This window comes from Andrena cerasifolii, chromosome 16, assembly GCF_050908995.1.
Source record: "Andrena cerasifolii isolate SP2316 chromosome 16, iyAndCera1_principal, whole genome shotgun sequence".
NCBI classification, from domain to species: Eukaryota; Metazoa; Arthropoda; class Insecta; order Hymenoptera; family Andrenidae; genus Andrena; species Andrena cerasifolii.
Window position 1 is genome coordinate 845,620 of NC_135133.1, and position 27,038 is coordinate 872,657.

General features: G+C 41.4%; 1 protein-coding gene and 1 long non-coding RNA gene across 2 annotated transcripts in view; one reads left to right on the top strand and one right to left on the bottom strand.

Annotated features, from left to right (window-relative positions):
• The window catches only part of LOC143377876 (uncharacterized), a 475,856-nt gene that overhangs the window by 181,842 nt on the left and 266,976 nt on the right, over positions 1 to 27,038 (bottom strand). The window lies entirely within an intron of this gene.
• LOC143377900 (uncharacterized) overlaps positions 1 to 27,038 on the top strand; it is a 250,616-nt gene that overhangs the window by 7,729 nt on the left and 215,849 nt on the right. The gene's annotated exons all lie outside the window — the stretch shown is intronic.

Here is a 27,038-nt window from a genome sequence, read left to right on the forward strand (position 1 = left end):
AAATCTACGGTAAAATTTTGTACGCTTATAGAACAACAATTAAATATTTCCATTACAATGTGTTACAGATCCACACTACCATACGTCAAATTTCATTATAAGCGATAATGCGCTATTTAGCAGTTTTAGCACTCGCGTTGACAGTTGGTGCCGCGCGGAATTTATATATATCGCCATATCTCCTACAATTATTTCTGAATCAGTGTGAAAATTGGTGAAAATCTTCTTTGTATATTAAGGAAAAACTTTGTCGCTGCAAGTTATATGTACTTCAAAATTGCCTCGATACTTTTTAACGGCGAACGTTGAAAAACGTGGGTTATGAAATAAACCGATTTATACCGTGTTTCAACTAATTTTAATCTGGAAAATCTCAGCAGTATGTTACTAAAAATTAACAAAATTTAAAAAAAAACCGACTGCTTAAAAAGGTAACTAAAATGATAAAAACAAGACTTAATTCATTTATACATGGTATATTATTTATCATAAATGATTTGATGTAATTATATTCGAACATTATATTACATTCAACATTGTGTATCGCTGTTCGCCCTAATCAGATTCGATGGGCTATTAACAAAGCTAACGGTATTCCCCATACGGACAAAACGAGAAACATATAATTTACAAAATACGCTGAAGTTGAAATGTCACTATATAAGCATGAATTTGCATTGATGTTGTCCACCTCTTTTTGTTACCAGCTTGAAACACTTTTTTTAGTCATTGCGGTACATGCTTGTAATTATTTAAATTGTCATCATATTATTATCCTATTTATGATAAATAATATACTATGTATAAATAAATTAAGTCTTGTTTTTGTCATTTTAGTTCCCCTTTTAAACAGTCGGGTTTTTTATATTTTTTTTATTTTTTACTTTTTAGTTATATATAGCAGTATTGTATGGCAAGGGCCGCAGCCTGTTTAGTTCGGGGAAACATTGTAGTCAGAGATGTTAAAAACTCTCCTCGGATCCAGATCACTACTTGCAAGTCCTTCCAATTTTTTTATTTCTGTCTAACAATTTAGAAAATTATATATCGTAGGACATTTCTAAAGACACCTCATTTGTCCAAATCGGTGTATCCGTACAGGGACTAGAACGTAACATCTGGACATACAAACATAGCCTGATAAACACAATACCCTCCTTTACGTGCCGCAGTCGGGTAAAAACAGTACGTTTTACATTTTATTAATACATAATCCACCGCAAGCAACACTAAATGCCTCTCGAACCGAGATTAGAAACCGCCGAATAGCCCAAATCCGCAGCTCGAAGAGAGATAACGGATAAACATAATGTCTCTTTTATTCTAATTTATCCAGATATTATCTTAGCCCATGTTTGTTCTCCAGCCGCTTCGCCGTGATTCATTCAAGCCTTCCTGACGACAAATAGTAATAGGGGAAATGCGGCAACAACGCGATACGACTCTCGATACGTATCGGCAACTATGTCTTTCTTACATTTATCGGCTAGCTTGGACTTCCACCGGTTCTGATGGTACATGGCGCGAATATACCATTAGCTCCGCTGACGGAGAATCCTTGAAGCATAATTCTTTCATTTCTCGAGTTTGTCTCAGTACACGAGTTATAAACTTCCCTGATAGCTAGATCTGGGCAGCAGAATCTGACGTCAGAACTGCAGCAGTCTGTGTCCGCATTTGGCTGCGTTCTGATGTGCAGAGCCTGAGGTGCAGTGCCTGATGTCAGATGGACAGCAGATCGACAGCAGATTTCGCCGTCTGCTAGGCACAGCAACAACGCCATCTGAGATCCAGAATTACCAAGCAATTGCCTACAGATGGCGCTGTTGCTGTGCCTAGCAGACGGCGAAATCTGCTGTCGATCTGCTGTCCATCTGACATCTGTGATGCCAGATCGGGGACGGGATCTCTCGAGAATTTCCCCCACCTCGCGCACACTACGCCGAAGCGGCGCGTCCGTGAGATCGGCGCTTCGGAGTCCAACTCACGGACGCGCCGCTCCGGCGTAGTGTGCGCGAGGTGGGGGAAATTCTCGAGGAAACCCGTCCCCGATCTGGCATCACAGTCTGACATCAGGCACTGCACCTCAGGCTCTGCACATCAGAACGCAGCCAAATGCGGACACAGACTGCTGCAGTTCTGACGTCAGATTCTGCTGCCCAGATCTGGCTATCAGGGTTATTATTATTTCAACCTACGGTGCTTATTAGCGTTCAAATGCACCAGATCCGCCTGCACGGATGTCTGCTGGAGGCAACTATGCCCGCAAAAGCTTCCTTCTTGCCGATTCCACGACGTAGGTTGGTTGAAACGGTTTGTTTATTATATGGCGTATACGTATACGCTTTTCCTAGCTTGCGTGAGCGTCCGCACACATTCAAGGCGCGATGAGACGGCAGCCTTAATGGTTTGGTTTAAAAAATTCCCAAAGTTCATATCATTTTTCGTCCCTCAGGGTAGGGAGACCCCTTAAATCGCGTTCACTTCCTACCGCTTGTAGTTACTCGCAGAGGCTTGGCTGCCAGGCGCGGCGCGCGCTTCAGAACTTTCGGCACTGTTGGAAAGTCCACGCGCCACGCCGAACCCTTGGTTTCAAGAGCCGTTTTCCTTTTCTAACTACCTTTTCCGTCTCTTATGTAAACTCTTCTGGAGTCGAGGTATGCGCGCGGGCAGAACTGTGGTGCTTTCTTGCGCGCCTCACTTTTTCGAACGTGACACGTAAATGCGTGGGTGGAAAATTTGACCTGCATCACGCTCAATTAGAGGACTACCCCTTTTCTTCAAATCGTCTTGCATATTACACCTCTTCAGCATTCATCTTTCATATAATATCATTTGCATACCTATGTGTATTTATTGTCTATCAATATTAGTTTTTATATTAAAACAAGCAATGACATGGTAATTATTGCCGTCAATAGTAATAATTATGATCGTCACAACAGTGAATGTGTTAAATGCATTTTCATTTGCCACCGCATTGCCGGGAAACCATGTGGACATTTTTTAATGTACCTTTGTAAAAATTTACAATCTATTTTTAATCTACCTTTGTAAAATTTTACAGTCTATTTTTAATGTACCTTTGTAAAATTTTACAGTCTATTTTTAATGTATCTTTGTAAAATTTTACCACCTTCGGGTCAACCAAATGTAGCTTCGTAAAAAAAGATGTTTCAGTGTGTCCTACAGTAACAGCATTTATGATATCCCCTATAAGCCAGGTATATCGAGGAATTCGTATACTTTTCGCGAATATATATCTCGATCGTGTCTTGCCGATCTTTTCGCAGATCGATAATATACATCGAACAGGTAGTACACAATGCAATATTGCGCTGCATCGTGGAAAAAACATAAGGAGGAGACTGTGAGACTAGAAATGTGAGCCCGAACGCACTGCCTCTAAGTAGTGCCGAGTATAACCTTCTGGCTTGCACGAAGGAGCGCGCTCCGGCGTTCACGTACTTTTCCGTGGCGCGCCGGCGTGTGGCGCGCAAGAACGCGCGGTAGAGCGTCCGTATAAAGCTGGGTCCAGACCTGAATGAGTATACGCTGAGCAGGCTGAGCGCGCACGAATATTCTAATGTGGACGGGTGAAACGGTAGCCAGGACCGCATGCTTCTACGTCAGAAAGGGTGAGCGTGAACGCATATGCTAGTGTGGACGTTTCATTCGTGGTGACTCGGCGCATGCCCGTTGTCGGTTTTCTTCCGCACATCAAAGGGAGTTTGGAGTGCATTGCGTTCAGCGTGGAAGATAGAAGCATCTGTGATACTTTTCTAAAATCCTCGATGTCTCGGATTTGCATGATATTGAAATATATGATAGTCCATATGAAATTAGGGAGGGTTAAGTCCTCATTTTTGCAAATTCGAAATTGTTTGAAAAATACAAATCTTCAAAGTTATGTGCTTTCTTTTAGAAATTTAGAAATTAAATTTAATGACCTAAATTATTGAAGGTATGGATTTGCATTTTTTTTTAATCATGAAGGATGGATCTATGTGAATGAATTTAATTCATTGCTAATATAGTCGTAAACAGTTAATTAAAAATCTAAAAATTACATTTTCAACAATATAATGCAATTACCATATGATAGACTTTAAAGCTCTATTTTACTGAATAATTTGTCTTTCTTTTCTTCACTACACCTTGCATTATTCTTAATTCATACAGCCTAACCGACTCGCTGTTGCGTTAAAAAATCACACGAGACTATTTTTAACGAATTGAAATGAAATGATATAAATCAATTTTTCATGAAATTTCATTATGGTCCGAATTACGTCGTTCTTGGTGTTAGTTTCATCGGCAAAACATAATTAATCAATTGACGTCGTTTTCGCAAAGATCTGATGAGAAATGCGGAACTCTTGGACATTTTTGACTTTTTAATGGTATTCCAACCGTTTCGAGAGTCGAAACCCATAAAATTCGGTGAGGCACTGCGGGGAGTTGTTCTCGTCACGGGGTACGAGGCGACACGTCTTTAACAGGCGTCGCTGGAGAATCACCCTGTATTGGTAAACAGGATGACTCGGAGGGCTGTATGTTTATTTAGCTAATCACACCATCTTTACGACTGTGGAGTGGGCTAAGCTAAGCACAGAAGTTGGCGAAGAAAGATACAATGGAACATTCGATCCCTCCGCATGCGTCATTCGTGCGCGCTCAGCCTGGTCAGCGTATACGCATTCAGGTCTGGACCCGGCTTAAAGAGCCCTATTAGGTATTCGCGCCCTCATCCTTTCATACTTTAGACTTGGGCGCTGCCGATCTACTACTTTCTCTGTTCCTAATTCCCAAACGGTGTACACTCGTCTTCACGCATTGTAACACTCAGGACACTCCTTTACAATTTCGTCTTCGATGTGACGATTCGACGGTCGGAAGTGCGCTCGACGAGGCTTTTCCAGAATGCTAACGCATTATCAAGACGCACCCCCGCCGCTTACATTTAATAAAACTTATCAACGTATGAAAACCCCTGCTGATTTTCGAACGAGCTTCCGAGAACAGTGCTGATACCTCAGCACAGTCCCACGATCAGAGTACAGCGCAGTCACGAAGTGTCGCGACGGCGAGGTACGCTCGCCAAGGGTTTTCCCAGAACGATACCCGTTGTCGATGCGCATCACGCTTATTAACAAAAGAAAAAAAACAAAAATAAAAGAAGAAGAGAGAAGAAAAATTAAAAGTGACTTTCGGAACGTAACAGGATTGTGTCCCACTGTGGCGATGGATCGCGGGGCGGCCGCGGCTAGAATCAGTTTGGAGGAGTCAAGGTTTGGCCACCGGCCGCGAGTCGCAAGTTAGGAGATTTCGCCATAATGGCGGAAAACAGACACCCATCGCATTGTGTTGCGTCTCGAGTAACCTACATAGCTGCTGAGGCAGACACGCTGACGAAAACGCGTCTAGGAGAACAGATGCATGCTTCTCCATAAGGTCTAGTTTCCACACCGCGTTTTCGACCGGCTGCGGCCGCGCGGCTGCTACAGCAGCAACCTAGGCTACTGGAGACGCAACACAATGAGATGAGTGTCTGTTTTCCGTCATGATGGCGGAATCTCCTAGCAGCGCGGCTGGCCACGGCAGTGATGCCAGAATGAGGACGGGTTTCCTCGAGAATTTCCCCCACCATGCACGCACACTACGCCGGAGCTGCGTGTCCGCGAGCTCGGCGCTTCGGACAACGTCGGGAAGACGAGAAAGAAAACGAATGTGTGTCTTTCTCTCTCGCTCTTGAAACGCTGTGATCCAAAGTGAGGTGCAAGCGACACGCGCCGCGCGCGATCTTCTTGAGTGCCTCGAGATACACTTTTCACGTTCTGACATATGTACAACCCCTGGCAATAAGTTTTCGACCAAACGCAATGGTACAAAGTCAACGAGAAACACCACAATTGTACGTAAAACAATGCGTTATAAATATAACACTCATGGTAACTTTAAATTGGTCTAATACGAAGTAAATACACCAAAAATAATTAAGACATTCGTTTATTATCTACTAAAAAACAATGAACAAAAAAAATGTTGCTTGGAAAAAAGTATTTGGCCAACGGAATCTCTGGAAAAAAGTATTCGACCATGTGAATTTGCAAAGAAATAAATAATAATTTACTTCAAATTCACATTACCTAATATTTAGTGACATTTGTACGTAGCGAAATTTGTACGTTTATCGCTCGATGTCGACTGTTTTCTCACTTTCTTCGTCTTTTCACTCGCTATCTCTTTCACAAGTCACGCAGAGTGCAATACAACAATGTATTGAAAACGTAAGTTAACAAACTGTTCCGCGATCAGTCAATTGTTAGCTAGCGATCGAGGTAGGTCGAAGATATTTATCATGCCACCACGCGAGCATTTTTCTGACGATTTAAAACAAAGAATAATTAAACTTCTGAAAGAAGGCAATACTCAACGAAAAGTTGCAGAAATTTTAAATTGTTCCCATAGTGCGATTAGCTATATAAATAAGAAATTTAATGAAAGTGGAAGTGTATTTAATCGTACAAGATGTGGACGTCCTCGTGCCACGTCAAAAAGAGATGACCGACAATTGCGACAAATTGTTCAGAATATGAGGCGAGGTACATCTAAAGAAATAAATGGAAAGTGGGCACAAAATGTTTGTGATCGTACAGTGAGAAACCGGGTAAATAAAATGGGATATTTATTTTGCAAAGCGAAAACGAAACCGTTTCTTACGAAACTGCATAGGAAAAAGCGTTTGGAATGGTGTAAGGAACACCGACATTGGACTGTGGATGATTGGAAAAAAGTTATTTTTAGTGACGAATCACGTGTGTGCATCGGCGCAGGTGATAATGCTGGACAATTTGTTTGGAGGAAAAGCAGCGAAAAATTCAATAAAGATTGTTTAAATTTTAAAAAGAAATATCCCGAGTCTTACATGGTGTGGAGCTGCATGGCAGCCCAAGGAGTAGGAAAGCTGTGTATACTATATGTAACTGTCAATTCCGAAATATATACGCAGGTTTTGAAGATTTCCTAATACCAAGTATAGAAAATTGGTTCCTGGATTCAAATGATTTTCATTTCCAACAAGACAATGCGAGTTGCCACCGCAGCAAAAAAGTACAAGAGTATTTGAAGAATAATAGAATTAAAACAATAAAGTGGCCAGCAAATAGTCCTGATTTAAGCCCAATAGAGAATTTATGAGCAACGTGGAAACAATTAATTCGTATAAAAAAACCTAGAAACAAAAATGAGCTTCGTGAAGTAATTAAGGCATCGTGGGATGAAATCACACCGACAGAATGCGAGAATCTTATAGAATCAATGCCAAAACGCATACAAGCGGTTATACGTGCACGTGAAAATGTCACTAAATATTAGGTAATGTGAATTTGAAGTAAATTATTATTTATTTCTTTGCAAATTCATATGGTCGAATACTTTTTACCAGAGATTCCGTTGGCCAAATACTTTTTTCCAAGCAACTTTTTTTTGTTCATTGTTTTTTAGTAGATAATAAACGAATGTCTTAATTATTTTTGGTGTATTTACTTCGTATTAGACCAATTTAAAGTTACCATGAGTGTTATATTTATAACGCATTGTTTTACGTGCAAAAAATTGTGGTGTTTCTCGTTGACTTTGTAACATTGCGTTTGGTCGAAAACTTATTGCCAGGGGTTGTACAATGCTCTTGTAATGAAAAAAATTTGGAAAACATTTTGTTACGGAAATCACGTTTTAAGACCTCCTGATCACGTTTTGACTATTTAGAAAAGAGCTTTTTTTTAAATATCTCATATATTTGTTAACACGATTTCGTTTAAATGGCAAAATGGATTTCAACGAAAATTTATATATTTAAATTTTACATTCTTATCTTAATATTCTTGATCCGATTATATCACGAAAAATGATAATTACCCGTTAGGTTCTTCGATCAGATATACGATCTAAATTCTACATAAAAAGAGTTAATAAAAATCCTTCTGTAACTTCTTTAACAAAGAAAAATGTACATTCATAATTTCTTGTTTTCATTTCAGCACGTAAATATATCAATTGGGTTGTATATATTGACGAGATGTGAGACTGAAATAATGCTACAATTGTTTACATTTCAAAGGATAGAAAGCACGCAGAGGAATTTACTATAATACATGCGACAGAATTTCGAGATAATTGTTACATATAAAATGAATATGAACCAGTTTGCTCTTCCTGCCACGCGTGCGCAACCCAGTCCCTTTGTGAGAGTCCCTCTCGTGGGCATGCGGGCACTTGCGTCCCAAGCGTCGAAGCGAGCGCTTCGTTACAGTTCTAAGTTTCTATTATCTTATAGTTTATTTTTCTTTATATATATATATATATATATATATATATATATATATATATATATATGTGTTATTCTAATAAATTGATGTGCACTCCATACCACCGACTACTCCTGTTATGGACTACCTCTTTCAATGGTTATGGGCCCAGGAACGTAAAAGGTGGACGATTTAACCTAAAATAAGCCACGTGGTCAAGCATACACGTTCGGTGAGTCTGATAATTTACTAAAGCGAATTAAAGAGAAGAATTTGACAAAACAATGGCTGATATTGATAAGCAATCAAGTTTACGGATTGAGAAGTTATCAGATAATAATTACCGCACATGGAAGATAGAAATGAAATGGTTTCTCAAGGGCAAGGGACTACTAGACCACGTGCTTAGGAAAGATGATTTAGCGAATTTGACCACGGATGAACTAAGGAAAGCACATCAATCTCAAGATGATAAAGCAATAGCAGCCATTGGGTTGCACATTGAACCTAACCAACAGGTTCATATTGAAGAATGCACAAACGCACGTGACGCATGGGTTGCCTTAGAGCAAGTGCATCAGCCGAAATCCAGAATCAGGATATTGCAGTTAAAGAAACAACTTTACCAGTCCAGAATGAAGGAAGACGAGTCAATGTCATCATACATATCTCGAGTTAAAATAATTGTAAAAAATCTCAACGAAGCGGACTGCGAAGTGCGAGACGATGACACAGCGTACACTCTACTAGCTGGATTGCCAAACGATTACGAAAATTTAAACATGTCTCTAGCCAACTTACCAGATAAACAGTTTACTTCGTCAGAAATAACCAAAATACTACTGACTGAGTATGACAGGCGTAAATCCAGATCCACTGATAACAACGAAGACCGCATGGAAGCATTGAATCTACGAAAGGGACCAAAGCAGACAACACACAAAGGTACATATCAAACACATAAACCAAAACCTCCTTTTTGTTCGCATTGCAGGAAAACAGGCCATAATATACAGAACTGTTGGTTCAAAAACAAAACCAAAAGTCAGAACCACAATGGCCAGAAGAAGGAAAGCAACGAAGGATTTTTGGTATCACTTAACAATATAGACATAGAAGATACATGGATCCTTGATAGCGGATGTACGCACCATGTATGTAAGCAAAGAGATTGGTTCGTAAAATTCAAGGAAACTCGCTTGGAACCAATCAACACAGCTGCTGAATCCAATGGAGAAAAGAGTCTCACACTGGAAACCGAAGGAATAGGTGATATCATAATAAAAGCCTTCATTGGTAATAGAACACAGGAAATAACATTACATAATGTATATTACGTACCTCGTATTAGAAAAAATTTATTGTCTGTTTCCCAAATCGAGCGAAGAGCCAAAGAAATTGTATTTGAAAACGGAAAAGCAAGTATTTATGATACAAGCAGAGGTAGGAAACTTATGTGCATAGCAGACAGACAAAATGATTTGTACGTAGTTCGTGCAAACGCGATTAGGAACCAGAGAGAAATATTGGAATCTCATAGCGTAGCCATACAAGACAGTAAATTATGGCACCACAGATTCTGCCATATAAACATGAAGACAATTGAAAAGACAGCAAGTCGAGTTCGAGGACTGGAAGATACAAAAATTAAAGAAAACGCATGTGAAGATTGTTACATTGGGAAATCAACAAAAATGCCTTGTAAAAAAATTGGAAATAGACAGTCGAAGGATGTTTGCGAGCTGATTCATTCGGATGTCTGTGGACCGATGCCTACCAGGTCGTTAGGTGAGAGACAATATTTTGCAACATTCATCGACGATTTTTCAAAGTATGTTACAGTGGTGTTTCTTAAGACGAAGGATGAGATCAAGGATTGTATTAAAAAATATATAGCCAGCGCGGAACTCGAAACGGGAAAGAAAGTCAAGAGATTTCGTTCCGACAATGGAAAAGAATATTGTAACCAAGATCTAAGAACCTACTTTGAAGAGAAGGGTATTAAGCACGAAAGATCGAACGTCGAAACACCCCAGATGAATGGGATAGCTGAACGAATCAACAGAACGCTACTTGATTTAACCAGGTCAATGTTGAAATCTGCCAGATTGCCTCAGAAATTTTGGGCTGAGGCCGTCGCTACAGCAGCGTATGCCAGGAACCGAGTTGTTCACACGTCCAATAAGGATCAAGTCCCACTTGCTATTTGGTCAGGAATAACTCCAAGTGTAAAACACTTAAAAGCGTACGGAGCATTGGCTTACGCACATTTACCAAAGCAAGGACAGAGGAAGTTGGACGATAGAGCCACTCCAGCCGTATTAGTCGGCTACGCATCCCAGACAAGAGGCTACCGCCTATGGTGCCCGAAGAAACGGGACGTAATAGTAACTAAACATGTGCGTTTCGTAGAAGATAAGATGGGTTTTGAATGGTTGCACCGCGAGAATATAGACTATGAATACGATACTATTGCATATAACGACATTTGGTCGGAAGAAGAAGATGGACCACAAACTGATGCACAGATCGCGGACATGGAAGAAGCAACGCAGCAGCAAATTTCAACTACAGTCGATAAACCGACTAAGGAGACAGTGGGGGTGAAGGATACTCAGCTGAAAAGGAAGGTTGGAAGACCAAGGAAAATAGTAAGGAATCCATACGGAAGAAAAGGGAAACCTCGTCCGCAAGAGGACCAAACGAGCAACGCTGAAGAAGAGGACAGAGAAAGCATAGAACTAAATCTTATGGAGATTACGGAGCCAAGTACCCTAAACGAAGCCTTGTCGTCTCCGCAAGCAAAGCAATGGGAAAGGGCTATGGAAGATGAACTGAATAGCCTGATACAAAGAAAAACCTGGAAGACCATTGACAGCCTACCAGCAGACCGAGAAGTTATAGGTAGTAAATGGGTGTTCAAATTAAAAAGAGACTGTGATGGTAAAGTACTTAGATATAAGGCCAGATTGGTAGCACAAGGTTTCACCCAACAAAAGGGGGTAGATTACCACGAAACCTATGCACCAGTAGCTAGTTTTTCGATAATAAGGTTGTTATTAGCGATTTCAGGTATTTTCGGTTGGCACACTAGACAGCTAGATATAAAATGCGCGTATCTTTATGGAAAGCTTGAGGAGGAGATTTTTATGAAGCTACCTCAGTCGAACAAACATGAGGAAGGAAGAATCGTAAAACTAGACAAGCCCATTTATGGACTCAAACAGTCAGGCAGAAATTGGAATGCTGAACTGGATGGCTTCTTCACGGAACAAAGGTTTGAGAGATTGCGCTCATCCAATTGCGTTTATATCAAAGGACACTGGACCGTAGCTGTAATTTATGTAGACGATATTTTCATATTTGCGAAAGAACTAACGTCGATAGAAAACTTTGTTAAACTCATTGATGAGAAATACGAAACCAAAGATCTCGGGGAAATAAATCATGCCTTAGGTGTTAAGATAGAGAGAAACGATAATTCCATTGTACTTAGTCAAACGCCATATTTAGAATCCTTGTTACGCAAGTATAACATGAAAGATTGTAGGGGCGCGACAACCCCATTAGAACCCGGTTTAAAAATTTTAAAGAGTTCATTACCAGATCGGTTAAACGATAACGGAATAACGGCATATCGAGAGTTAATAGGATCGTTAATGTATGTAGCCTTGCGAAGTAGACCAGATATTTTGTTTGCCGTGACAAAATTGTCACAGTTCAACTCATGTCCGAGCGAGATACACTGGACTCAGGCTAAGCATATTTTGCGTTATTTATACAAGACTGAAAAATACGTTATGCGTTACGATATAGACGAAAAGCCCGAAATTAAAATTTTTTGCGACGCAGATTGGGCAGGCGATATGGACGATCGGCATTCGTTTACAGGTGTGGTTGTAATGATAGGATCCAACCCTGTACAATGGATAGCATCTAAACAAAAGTGTGTATCCATGTCGACCATGGAAGCCGAGTACATCGCGTTAGCGTCTGCGGCAAAGGAAGCAACATGGTTAAAAATGTTTTTAAGCGAACTAGAACTTTATGAATACTTCTCGGGAATTATCAATATATACTGCGACAACAAATCAGCAATAGAGTTCTCAAAAAGCCGTATCGAAAATCGGCGAACTAAACACATAGATATAGCATACCATTTTATAAGAGAGGAAGTTGAAAAGAACTCAGTCACATTGTCATACGTCGCCTCCAACGAAAATTTAGCGGACGTAATGACGAAGGGCCTAAAATGCGCGGCTCATAAAGCCTGTACCAAAGGGTTAAAATTAGGAACAGCAAAAGTGGGGGATTGAACCAGTTTGCTCTTCCTGCCACGCGTGCGCAACCCAGTCCCTTTGTGAGAGTCCCTCTCGTGGGCATGCGGGCACTTGCGTCCCAAGCGTCGAAGCGAGCGCTTCGTTACAGTTCTAAGTTTCTATTATCTTATAGTTTATTTTTCTTTATATATATATATATATATATATATATATATATATATATATATGTGTTATTCTAATAAATTGATGTGCACTCCATACCACCGACTACTCCTGTTATGGACTACCTCTTTCAGAATATAATTAAGAATATACATTTATTTGTACAATTATTCTCTCTATAAATTATATGTACAGCAAGCAAGCGAATTTATTGCAAGGATAGAACAAGAATTGCGTGAGGTAAATCGAACAACTAGTACATATTCGCGATGTCCAAAAATCGAATGAAATAGAAAATGGATGAAATTGATAATATTCTGGACATTACCAATTTGCATTACCCGACGCAGAAGGAAAATCCGCGAGGCCATCAACGGCATGTAAATGTAAACTACTTATTTGCTTCTTCGCAAAAGTTGCATATAAATACTCAGATGACACGAGAGATAGATGTTTGTCATCTGCCGCCACGGTCTGACATGTTTCCCCGTGCGCCTTTAATGCCCATTTCGTTACGCAAATGGCATTGACGATGGTCGAACAAAGTCGGTTTCGTTTCTTGTTCTTTATGTCGGAAAGCATGGAAAACGATCTTTCAGCATCGGCGTTTGAATTTGGAAGACTTCTAATGGAATTTAATAATTCCTGCAAACATGGATACTTAAATGCGCATTGATCGTTTCGCGTTAACAACGCCGTTTTCCAAACATCATCAAAAGCTAATGTACAAAGCATCTGCTTGTCTGCATTTGCAAAATTCAGGTGCAATGTCAACAATTCTGTTTGCAAACCGTTTTCGTCGTAACCGCCCAATTACCGAGCAATAAAGAGAACACTTTTAAAGGAAGTGTCTCTGTCATTATCTACTAATGCCAAATGAGGCTTAAAAACACATAATTAAGGAAGTTGAAACTGCGGAATATAATTAAGGAAGTTCATAAAAAAGTATTAATATACACTTCATACGGAGGATTGACGTTATTTAAAAAAATAATATCAATAATTCTAATAAAGAATAAGAACAATTTGATAAATATACCTACATACTAAGAAAAATGCAGAAGTATTTGCAAACCTGTATCCATGTTATCCTACGTGCCAAATACTGTTCACAAAGTGTTAATACATTCCTACGAAATTATACAATATTTGGGCAATCTTCCAATCGGCTAATTGGGTGAAGGGACCCAAGATGCCAGAAATAAACGTTTTAAAAAGTAAAGAAAAGATTGTACGCTCAAAATATTCTCATTGTAATACAAACGAAGGTGTTTTAAACTTTTTATCGATTTCTTCAGATTCAGTACTATAGTGAATCCATCCTAAGAAAAAAACGACGCCCATACCGTTTTGCGACCGATCTGCGCAGCCCCCACTACCGCCTACGGGCCCGACGCAGGCGATTGCTCGTAGCGCTTTACCTGACGGTTTCCCTGCCCCTCCAAGGGCGGGACGTGACCGATGTCAATGTCAACACTGCAGGAGTGCAGTGTATCTACCCGGTAGTTTTTTCGTTCCGAACAGATATAACATCAGTTAAGGACGTGTTCTAAATACAGTATTTCCTCGTTAGCGGCTCGCTGGTCGGGACCGGCGTTGAGCCTGTATCGTGAAGAGAGCCCTAATTCCGACTGTTCGTTTCTCGCTTCTTTCTGGCCGAAGGGGGGAGCGAGATGGAACACTGCGTGCGCGGCGAGCGTGCGCGATGGTCGCAAGCGCTTACCGTGAGCACGAATACCGCTTCGCAAAATCTTGACGCAGGCCCGGCTCACGGTAAGCGCTTGCGACCATCGCGCACGCCCGTCGCGCATGCAAAGGACAGAGTGTCAGGCGTCCGAAAGACGGAGCGAGACAAAACATCAACACGTCGTCTGCCTCGTATCGTCCGTCCTCGCTCGCTTTCAGTGCCTCTCGCTCGCTCTCGTTCCATCTCGTTCTCGCCTTCGCCGGACAAGACTGAGACAAAAGTGGTGGGGATAGCGAAAAGTCCGTATCAACAGACGCGGTCGCGTCTGGAAGCTAATTCCCCCTTCCCCTCTACCCATAGGCACACTGAGCGACCATGTCTCTATACACGAAAGATAGCGAAATTGACAGGTCGTCGGAGCTATTTTAGTCTTATTATCTTATTTTATGACATAGTCCCGGTGTTTTTACATGATTAAGCGAATCATTTTTTTTTTCGAACCTATATGTCGTTTTACTTAATATATCAAGCTATTTGTCTAAAAGATATAAGATTTATTCTGAATTAATAGTTATAAAAATGATACTTTTAGGATTACGAGGTATGACGTCACGTTTTCCTTCTCCACTTAACGCCAGTAGGTGTCGCCTCGAAAGCATAATTTATAAATGTCACTTGGCTGTCATTCAATCATAATAACCTGCTAGTTGTTAACATTTTGGAAACGTCACGATGGTAAAGAAGATATTTAATCAAGGTTAAAGGTAGGATTATTTAGAAAATATTTAATATGAAAAAAGTGATGAAATCCCCCCCCCCACATAAACATGATTCATGTATGAAAGAAGCTAATTCCCTTTAATTCACGAAACGTTCTCACGCAAAGATTGTGAAATCATCTTTGCTAATTCCAATTGTACCTTTAATTCACGAAAAACATTAAAAACATTCTCAGGCAAAGATTGTGAAATCAACTTTGCTAGTTCCAATTGTACTCTCGTTCTCCGTTCGAACACTGATTCCTCTGTCATTTTTTATACTTGACATTCCTTTATTGGCCACAAATCAATTCAGTGCTCAGATTTTCAGCTTCGGTTTTAAGGAATTAGCGGGTGTTGAATAAGAAAAAACTATGAAGTCGACTTAAAACAAAATGTTTCATATCACTAGTGCAGGCTGGCGAATGTGCTATTAATCTATTACCGACTTTCATTCGTTTAAATTAGTTGTGAAATCATCTTTGCTAATTCCAATTGTACCTTTAACCCTTTAATTCACTAAGAAAGTTCTCACGCAAAAATTGTGAAATCATCTTTGCAAATTCCAATTGTACCTTTAATTCACGAAAAACATTGTAGCAGTTACGTTTTGGTGACCACGTTCTTTCTCTTCGGTACTTTTCTTTCCCTACGTTTCTAACATTCACTTTTCTAAATTCCCTTGCTATTTACAACTTCCTTCCTATTCTTTGTTCAATTCGTTTCCCGAGGCTTTCGTCTGGGCCTGGTGTTCGTTGAGAACATGTGGCGACCAGGTCCGCGCGAGCCGAGCGAAGTCGTTTCTCGAGTAGCTTTCTCTTTTATCTTCATCTCAGTTTTTCTTCAGTTTTCTGTCTTTCTCTTTTTCTATTTCCTTCCTTCACCTTTGCTACCCCTGGTCAAGGGTACGGTCGGTGAAGAGAGCCAGTTGGATCTAGGCAGTTCCTGCGTGAACACCCCGACGGCTACACGCGAATCATCCAGTAATATTGTCGCTTTTCTTTGATTAAAAAAATAAATTGAGTGCTTGGTAAGTCGGAGTTGATTTTATTTCACCTCATACCACCTCAATTATTGGTGACCCCGACGTGATCGCGCAATCGAGTCAGTTGTGAGTGAATCTGGGTGTAGTGTTTAGACATTAGAATAACTGGAACATGAGTACTAGCGTCGAAGGTATTGTTGATGCGACAATGGCCGCGGTGAATCGTGTGGCAGTGCGCATTCCGGAATTTTGTGCATCTGATCCGGAGTTGTGGTTCAGCATGGTTGAGCGCAGCTTCGAGGCATCGGGGGTGACGACAGACAATACCAAGTTCGGCTACATTTTGGGTGCGTTACATCCTCGCTATGCTGCGGAGGTTCGGGACATCATAGTCAACCCTCCACCCATCGACCCATACAGCCGGTTGAAGTCCGAATTGATTCGCCGGTTGAGCTTATCGCAGGAACAAAAGACACGACGCCTGCTTGAGCATGAGGAAATCGGCGACCGGAAGTCGTCGCAGTTTTTAAGACATTTGCGCGAGTTGGGCGGAGCCGTAATACCCGACACTGTTTTACGGACTTTGTGGATGGGTAGGCTACCGACGGCTATGCAGGTAGTTCTGGCAACACAGAGGGACATTGACCTGGACAAGGTGGCGGAGCTAGCGGACGCGATCGCCGAGACTTCAACCCCTCGTGCACATGTGGCAGAAGTGTCATTGTCGGCAGGTAACGACGTCGTGGCCCTATTAAACACAAAGATGGCACAACTTGCGGTGTCGCTACGGGAAGAAATTTCAGCCATACGGCAAGAAATCGCATCCAATTCCGGTTCTTCGCGTCGTGATAGAGAGCTACGCCCCAGATCACCTGACCGTGTGCGTGCCAGAACGCGTTCCACGGGCCGCCATGGAAAACGCGGTATGTGTTGGTATCATTGGAAGTTTGATAGTGATGCTCATAAGTGCATATCACCCTGCACATATAACGCGGGAAACGACCAGGGCGGTCGATAATGACGGCTAGCGACCCCAGCCCGTCATCACGCCGTTTACTTGTCACGGACTGCCATTCGAAGACGCAATTTTTGGTCGACACAGGCGCCGACCTTTGTGTTCTTCCTCGTCAAATGATCCGAGGACTGTGCGAAAAGTCGTCCTACGAGCTTTCCGCGGCGAATGGCACTACGATAGCAACGTACGGGGCTGTCTTATTAACATTGAACCTCGGGTTGCGGCGGGACTTCACATGGCGGTTTGTCATCGCGGATGTATCGAAACCCATAATCGGTGTAGACTTTCTCTCGCATTTCGGATTACTTGTGGATGTGCGTAATCGACGACTGTTGGACCGGGTTACGACTCTCTCAACTAGAGGACGGCTGGAATTTGGAGACATGCGAACGGTCCCATGCATCAAAACAGTTTTTGGCGGTTCGGTATATCACAATCTGTTGCAGCGGTACCCAGAGATAACGAAGCCAGAAGGGACGCCTACCGGACCAAAACATTCTACGATGCATTATATACGTACTACCTCGGGTCCACCTGTGTCAAACAAGCCACGTCGTCTTGCACCAGATCGGCTCAAGGCTGCGAGAAGGGAGTTTGAAACCATGATGCGTTTGGGAACGGCAAGACCCTCGGAGAGTAGCTGGTCGTCTCCTTTGCACATGGTCCCGAAGAAGAAGAAGGACGAATGGAGAGCGTGCGGAGATTATCGCGGTGTTAATGCGCGTACGATTCCGGATCGTTATCCGGTGAAGCATATTGAGGATTTTGCGCAAGCATTACACGGCAAAACAACGTTCTCGACAATAGACCTGGTCCGAGCTTACAACCAGATTCCAGTCGCTCCGGAAGATATTCCAAAAACGGCCATTACAACGCCATTTGGACTCTACGAATTTCCGTTCATGTCGTTCGGTTTACGCAATGCAGCGCAGACATTCCAGCGTTTCATCGACGAGGTGTTGCGAGGACTGGAATTCTGTTATGCGTACATCGATGATATTCTAGTGGCGTCTTCTTCGGAAAAGGAGCATTTGCAGCATTTGGAATTGGTTTTTCAGAGGTTTAAACACTACGGGGCTGTCATTAATCCCGCAAAATGTGTTTTCGGTGCAACGCAGGTCAAATTTCTTGGGTATATGGTTTCTGAGGAAGGCACGCGCCCATTGACCGACAAGGTGGAGGCCATTCATAAATACCCACAACCAAAAACGGCTAAACAACTCAGACAATTTTTGGGTATGTTCAATTTTTATAGACGTTTTATACCTAAAGCTACGCTAATTCAGGCACCCCTCAACAACCTGCTGCACGGAGGTATCAAGGGTAGCGCACCTGTGAAATGGTCACCTGATGCAGCGTCCGCGTTCGATGCCTGTAGGGACAGTCTGGCCCAGGCCGCTTTATTGGCCCACCGCGAGGTCAACGCACCGCTAGCCATTACCTGCGACGCATCAGATTTTACAGTAGGCGCCGTCCTTCAGCAACGTATCGGCAGTGACTGGCAACCTTTGGCATTCTTTTCAAAGAAGCTGTCCAGGACGGAGACAAAATATGGGGCCTATGACAGAGAGCTCCTAGCTATATATCTGTCGATTAAGCACTTCTGACATATGGTCGAAGGAAGAGCATTTGCCATAGTTACCGACCACAAACCGCTCACATATGCGTTTCGACAGAAAATGGACAAGTGTTTGCCTAGACAATTCCGTTATCTTGACTACATTGGTCAATTTAGTACTGATATTCGCCATATATCAGGGAAGGACAATGTTGTTGCCGATGCGTTGTCTCGTATCGAGGAGGTCGAAGCAGCACTGGACTTTGAGGCGCTTGCGAGGTCGCAGGAAGAGGACGAAGAGCTTCAAACCTACTTGCGTGAAGGAAGTGTCCTGCAGTTGCGGAAGGTAACCCTACCTGGGACGACCGTAGAAGTGTTCTGCGATATGTCAACCCGGACAGCAAGGCCATTTGTCACGAAGCCATTCCGTCGAACTGCGTTTAATGCAGTGCACCGCCTGGCACATCCGGGGATTAATGCCACGGTCAAACTGGTGACGCAACGGTATGTTTGGCCCTCGGTGTCATCGGACTGCCGAATATGGGCACGTGGTTGTCTGCAATGCCAGCGCTCGAAAGTTAGCAGACACGTTTTTGCACCGCTGGGAGTTTTCGCACCACCTTCGGCAAGGTTTGAACACGTTCATATTGATATTGTGGTTCTGCCGGTGTCCGAGGGCTACCGATATTGCCTTACCTGTGTGGATCGGTTCACGCGTTGGCCGGAGGCAATTCCTACCAGGGACCAAGAGGCAGCCACGGTCGCTCGGGCGTTTTATGAGGGGTGGATTGCGCGCTTCGGGACGCCTCTTCGGGTCACTACCGATCAAGGGAGGCACTTCGAGTCTCAATTATTCAGACACCTGAATAAGTTGACAGGTACCCGGCATTTTAGAACCACGGCGTATCATCCAGCAGCCAACGGGATGGTGGAGCGTTTCCACCCGCAATTCAAGGCAGCGATCCGCTGTTTCCAGAATGACCGGTGGACGGAGGTCCTTCCCACCATTTTGCTGGGCATACGGTCAGCTTGGCGGGAGGATCTGAAATCGACGGCAGCAGAGTTGGTGTACGGCGACACTCTTCGCCTACCTGGAGAGTTCTTGGCGCCACGGCCGGTTTCGGCTGATGATAACACCGCCGATTATTTGAAGGCTTTGCGGCAGCATTTTCACGCCCTCGGTCCAGTTGATGGAACGCGTCACGGCGTACGGCGAACTTTTGTGTTTAAGGATCTTGCCAATACGGACTACGCATTCGTTCGTTATGATGCAGTAAAGGGGATCCTCCAGCAGCCGTATAGTGGACCGTTCAAGGTTCTGAGTCGTGGGTTGAAGACTTTCACCCTGGACATCAGGGGCAAACAGGTCACGGTGACTGTAGATAGGCTTAAACCAGCCTATATCATCAGAGACGAAGTCGGCCCGATTCCTGATCCGGTGGTACCCGAGGAAGCAACACCGGGCCCGGCACCCACTTCTACACCGCAGCCAGTGCAGCGTACGACTCGGTCCGGCAGACGTGTCCGGTTTCCCGATTGGTTGCAAGCTGGTATATCGTGATTGAGTCAATCACTGGCGGGGGGGTGATGTAGCAGTTACGTTTTGGTGACCACGTTCTTTCTCTTCGGTACTTTTCTTTCCCTACGTTTCTAACTTTCACTTTTCTAAATTCCCTTGCTATTTACAACTTCCTTCCTATTCTTTGTTCAATTCGTTTCCCGAGGCTTTCGTCTGGGCCTGGTGTTCGTTGAGAACATGTGGCGACCAGGTCCGCGCGAGCCGAGCGAAGTCGTTTCTCGAGTAGCTTTCTCTTTTATCTTCATCTCAGTTTTTCTTCAGTTTTCTGTCTTTCTCTTTTTCTATTTCCTTCCTTCACCTTTTCTACCCCTGGTCAAGGGTACGGTCGGTGAAGAGAGCCAGTTGGATCTAGGCAGTTCCTGCGTGAACACTCCGACGTCTACACGCGAATCATCCAGTAACGTTGTCGCTTTTCTTTGATTAAAAAAATAAATTGAGTGCTTGGTAAGTCGGAGTCGATTTTATTTCACCTCATACCACCTCAACATTAAAAACATTCTCATGCAAAGTTTGTGAAATCAACTTTGCTAATTCCAATAGTATTCTCGTTCTCCGTTCGAACACTGATTCCTCTGTCACTTTTTATACTTGACATTCCTTTATTGGCCACAAATCAATTCAGTGCTTAGATTTTCAGCTTCGGTTTTAAGGAATTAGCGGGCGAGGCCTGTATTTGACACACCAACTTTTATAAGAGGGACATCTTCTGTTAAAAATGTCATATGAAAATGGTTTTACGATGGAAAATAATAAAAACTTGGTAGAGACTAATTTAAACGAATGAAAGTCGGTAATAGATTAATAGCACATTCGCCAGCCTGCACTAGTGATATGAAACATTTTGTTTTAAGTCGACTTCATAGTTTTTTCTTATTCAACACCCGCTAATTCCTTAAAACCGAAGCTGAAAATCTGAGCACTGAATTGATTTGTGGCCAATAAAGGAATGTCAAGTATAAAAAGTGACAGAGGAATCAGTGTTCGAACGGAGAACGAGAGTACAATTGGAACTAGCAAAGTTGATTTCACAATCTTTGCCTGAGAATGTTTTTAATGTTTTTCGTGAATTAAAGGTACAATTGGAATTAGCAAAGATGATTTCACAATCTTTGCGTGAGAACGTTTCGTGAATTAAAGGGAATTAGCTTCTTTCATACATGAATCATGTTTATGGGGGGGGGGGGGGTCGTGTACACCAAACCGAGCCCGTAACGAGGAAATACTGTAATCTATTTAGAATGCCATTTATTACGTCTTTTTTAGGATTTATATTCAAAGGAACGATAAGAGTTTTTGTTCAAGTTTTTTGCACATACATTTATTGATATTTAAAGTATGTAAATTATTTTTTGGAAGTAAAAATAATCAAAAAAATAAGTGTCCTACTGGCTGGGGTCGAATGAAACTGTTAAAATTTTAAATTAATTATGAAATATCTGTAATTTTATGACTATTAACTTTTATGTTCTGAGAACACTTATAATATGTAGTGTATTAACTCAAACTTTTATTCCATATATTTTTATATAAATACGAAACTTTTATTTTCTTGAAAGTAGAAAAATGTTTTAGTTAAACAGGAACATTTATTCTGCTCTGGAAAAGTTGTGACCAGCAGATTTTCCGAAAATGTTATGGGGTGGATAATCCTGAAGTTGAAACCTTAAACCGTTCGGTGGAAATAATTGTACAAAAATCACAATGTACTTTCTCTTCTATATTTACCCTGTTTCCAATTCCTTAAATAATACGAATTAAAAAGAGATTCCTAACTTTTACATTTTAATCCGCGTATCGACTTTCCGAGGCTTCCTCGCAAAGCACGCATCGCGCATTGGAGAGTCTGGAAACCATCTCGACCATGAATACCAGGAACGCCAGGAATTCCTGGCGTTCTCCCGATTAAGATTATACCAAATGTGATGTAAATCGTGCTCCGCCACAGTATAAATAAGTTATAATGATGTTCTGAGCACTGACCGTGACGAAAATTAATATTGTGGTTCGCACGATGACCAAAAGAAGAAGATGTGTTAGATCGAAGAATGTTTTCCTGCGAGTGGGTTAGGCAACGAAATTACTCTGAAGCAGTACCAGTACGCCTCGCAGTGAGTCACAAGAAGAAAAGAGGTAGTCCGCTGACGGAGCGTGGTTCTGCCTGTGTCGTCCTCCCTACAAATTCGAGACGGATCCCTAATCTCTCGAGTATTTGGAGTATTGAGTTTTTCAATATTTTAAATATATAGCAACTGCGGCAGTTATCCTGTCGAGCCTTGTCACCGGGATTTACCCACCGTGGACTTTGCCATTTTATTACGGGTAACGAGCAAGTAACCGAAGGACGGGTGACCTTAGCGTTATAAAATTTAATTGCACTCTTTAGGACATCCTTTTCACGTCCCGAATCTACGAGTTTGTGAAAATGCAGGTAGTCATTAGTTTGAACAGAACAGTCAACACGACAAGACCGCGTAGTCAAACTGTCCAAGCAGTCACAGTGAAATTGTGTGGACTTTGTGTATTGTATCTACGTATAGTGTATATTGTGCGAGCTTGCGAAAAAATGGAGCAACACCAGCAGCAGCCTGGCCTTCCCACCTCGCCAGTGAGGAAAAATTCTTCAGGGAAGGTAACTTAATTTTCATACATTAATTGTTTTAATCGTCTCACGAATATATACAGTAAACTGGGGAACATTGGCAGGTGTATGTAATATTTTGTTGTATAATATAAAAATTAACATTTTTACATTTGCTTCAAGTATCTTATTATAACATTCCATCTGTTGTAATTGTACTTCGAGTGTAAAAATGCATACAATTTTTGTCCTTTTCCTTCTTTAGTACATGATAATTAACTGCCAGTGGTACCCCGTATTGCCTCGTATTATAGTTTTCCGGAAAATGTAAAATATTACGTACACATATCGTAATTTCAATATATCACAGCTTCTTACCGTTGTAAATTTGGTTTTTATAGCATGTTCGTTCTGGACAGAGAAATATCCTTATCAACGTTCATAAGGAAATGATGAAGAAGAATCCCCCCACCAAATACCCCGAGATTATCGCGGCGCTGTCCAAGCAAACCGGCATAGGCCTGTCCACGGTGAGGAAAACCCTTGCTGAATACAAAGATACCGGCAATGTGACTTCTCCGAACAAAAAACGCCGAAAATTGAGCGCCAACCAAAAACTATGCGAAGGGGAGAAAGACCGAATTCGGCGCAAAGTGCATGAATTTTGGTTTAGGCGGTAAATCCCGAATTTAAATAAAATTCTTTTGGCGGTGAACACAGATCCTGCCCTCGGCATGTACAAAAGAAGCACTTTACATAAAATCCTGCAGGATTTAGAGTTTCCATTTTCGAAAACACACAGAAATAGCAACCTCATTGAAAAGGAATGCATAGTGCGTTGGCGACCAACATATTTGCAAAAAATAGCGCAATACAGGGCAGAAGGTCGCCACATATATTATTTGGACGAACCGTGGGTCAACGCAGGCGATTGCCAAAAAAATATTGCGATAAAAAAAAATAAATAAATAAAGAAGAAAAGATGAGCAAAAAGAAAATGAAAAAGGAAAGATAGGAAATAGGAGAAAAAGAAAAATTTATAAAAGTACAGAATATTGTAAACAAAACAGTGTAAATATTGTAAATATTGCGTGTAAATACTATAATAAAAATGTTACTAAATATTTCGAAAATAATATCGCAATATTTTTTTGTAATATATAATCATATAATAGTGAGAACATCATGTCTTTGCAGTGTGACGCGATTGTACGCAGTTGCTGACTGTTTGTGCCGCGCGGGATTTATATATACAGGGTGTCCCACTAAGGAGTGGACAGCGCGATATCTCTTAAAGTATTGTCGATAAAAATATAAAAAAATAGAGAATTGCATGGTTCGAGGGGGCCCATTTATTAGCGCGAACGAATTTTGTTTTCGATTATTATTTTAAAAGATACGATGGTCAAGTTCGGTTTTTCAAATGGAACTATTTTTTTGAAGACCTGAGTTGATAGTGCGTTCTAAGACAAATTCAATAAGCTTTAATGTATACACTTTATTTCCACTGGTTTTTAAGATATTGCGCTTGCAAATTTACTGATTTTCACTGCAAGAAACCCCTCTGGAATGGCAAAAACCGGGGGCGGTCTTACTGACGCCACGGGTGGCACTGCCTGTTGAAATGGATACTTACCTGCCAAAGGTCTACGCCAGAAATGGCAGGCCCAAAGGCTGGACAATTCTTTTCCGTCAGAAATGCTACTTAGGTAGGTATCGTTACTTTTATTTCGCACTTGCTTCTACGCTCGGATGGCCGGTTCTTTTGGGAGGGATGCAAGTTGGATTGGTTCTGATACAATCTGCTCCCTATGGTTGAAATTTAGTCTAGCAACTTTCACTCCTCCTAACCTAACCAATCCAACTTGCATCCCTCCCAAAAGAACCGGCCATCCGAGCGTAGAAGCAAGTGCGAAATAAAAGTAACGATACCTACCTAAGTAGCATTTCTGACGGAAAAGAATTGTCCAGCCTTTGGGCCTGCCATTTCTGGCGTAGACCTTTGGCAGGTAAGTATCCATTTCAACAGGCAGTGCCACCCGTGGCGCCAGTAAGACCGACCCCGGTTCTTGCTATTCCAGAGGGTTTTCTTCCAGTGAAAATCAGTAATTTTTCAAGCGCAATATCTTAAAAACCAGTGGAAATAAAGTGTATACATTAAAGCTTATTCAATTTGTCTTGGAACGCACTATCAACTCAGGTGTTAAAAAAAAAATAGTTCCATTTGAAAAACCGAACTTGACCATCGTATCTTTTAAAATAATAATCGAAAACAAAATTCGTTCGCGCTAATGAATGGGCCCCCTCGAACCATGCAATTCCCTATTTTTTTATATTTTTATCGACAATACTTTAAGAGATATCGCGCTGTCCACTCCTTAGTGGGACACCCTGTATATCGTCATATCTTCTATAATTATTAATTAATCAATGTGAAAATTGGTGAAAAACTTCCTTGTATATTAAGAAAAAACTTTGTCGCTGCAAGTTATATGTACCTCAAAATTCCCTCGATACTTTTTAACGGCAAACGTCGAAAGACATGGGTTATGTCCAGTATTACTTTTAAATGAAATATTATTACATTTTTTAACATAAGAGATTTGTGCATACATTTCACGGCTTCGCTAGAGTTTTCTGAGTTTTATGTTTCAAGTCTCATAACGATCCGTTAATATTTACTCAAGTTATCGCAATTTATGTTTAAAGAAATAATGATTTTGATCGAAGAAATTTTTGTTGTTTATAATTTTTATCTCGAATACTAATGATTGGATAGAAAAACTGTAAATAGAAAAAATATGTGCCGTGACGAGCTTTACAACACTATATTTTTTAAAATACAGTTTAACAACATTTAATTTTCCAATATTTCTTAACGTTTGGACAATTATTTTTCCCATTTTCGAGCGCTAGTCCCCTTATTGCATCCGAGCCCTCAATTGTGATACATTTTTGGAATGGTTCGAAAGCATTCTGCCATCGTTAAAAGAGAATTCCATTATTGTTATGGATAATGCGTCATACCATTCGGTAAAAGCCGAGCGTTGCCCAACAATGAACTGGACCAAGCCACTGATTATACAACGGCTTATTTCAAAGCAGCAGGCTATACCGCCATATGCCGGTAAGGTCACGTTGATTGATATGGTTAAGCAAATCAAGCCCCAGTTCGACAAATATGTCATAGACGAGCACGCAAAAGCAAACGGAAAAATAGTTCTACGACTACCTCCCTATCATTGTGAACTACATCCCATTGAGTTGGCATGGGCAATGGTAAAGAGGTATGTTAAAGTTTCAAATATAACATACAATTTCGACCGTGTCCAACAATTACTCATCGAAGGCGTCGAACGTGTGTCTGTACAAAATTGGCAAAATTTTGCGAGGCACACCGAAAGTGAAGAAAGAAAATTCATCGAGCTCGATAAGATCATCGATGAATTGCAGGATGCGGAAATTCTGAGCAACCCGATTCCTCAGGGAGACTGCGGGGCTCTGAAGCGGATTCAGGAGAAGATTTATTAGTAGTACGCATATTCCTGACCTACTCCAACGTATATAGGCTAAGTTACGCTCCGCAATAATATATCTGTGATGGCTAAGTTTACCTTGCACTTCTTGCATGTATCTGTGATACGCTAGTACAAGGACTCTACCTCTGCCCACTGTATATAGTTAGTTTATTAGTCCTCTTAGTTTTTAAGCCATAGTTTTAAAGTTAACATACAGAAAGACTCAGAGGGTTTTCATTATCGTTAACCTTTTCCCCACGTTATCTCTTTGCCAAGCGCATTGACCTGTTAAATATTTTGTTATTTTTCCTAATCTCCTAGCAAATCTTATTTATAGGTATATATATATGTATATATTTATATAGCGAGCGTTATATCCAAGAGTTTCGATACCACTCGAACACTTGGATTCTTCTATGTATACTATACCACCTTGTTTTAGTTATTTTTATATGTTCTTTGTACTCACAAATCTATTTGTGTGTGTGTATGTGCGTGCGTATGTGCGTACATGGATGTTAAATAAACCACAGATCCGAAAGATTCGGAATCAGCGACTTCGAAAACTTTAGTGCACTCATTTTGCCGTGCGTATTCGGAAATAATTGT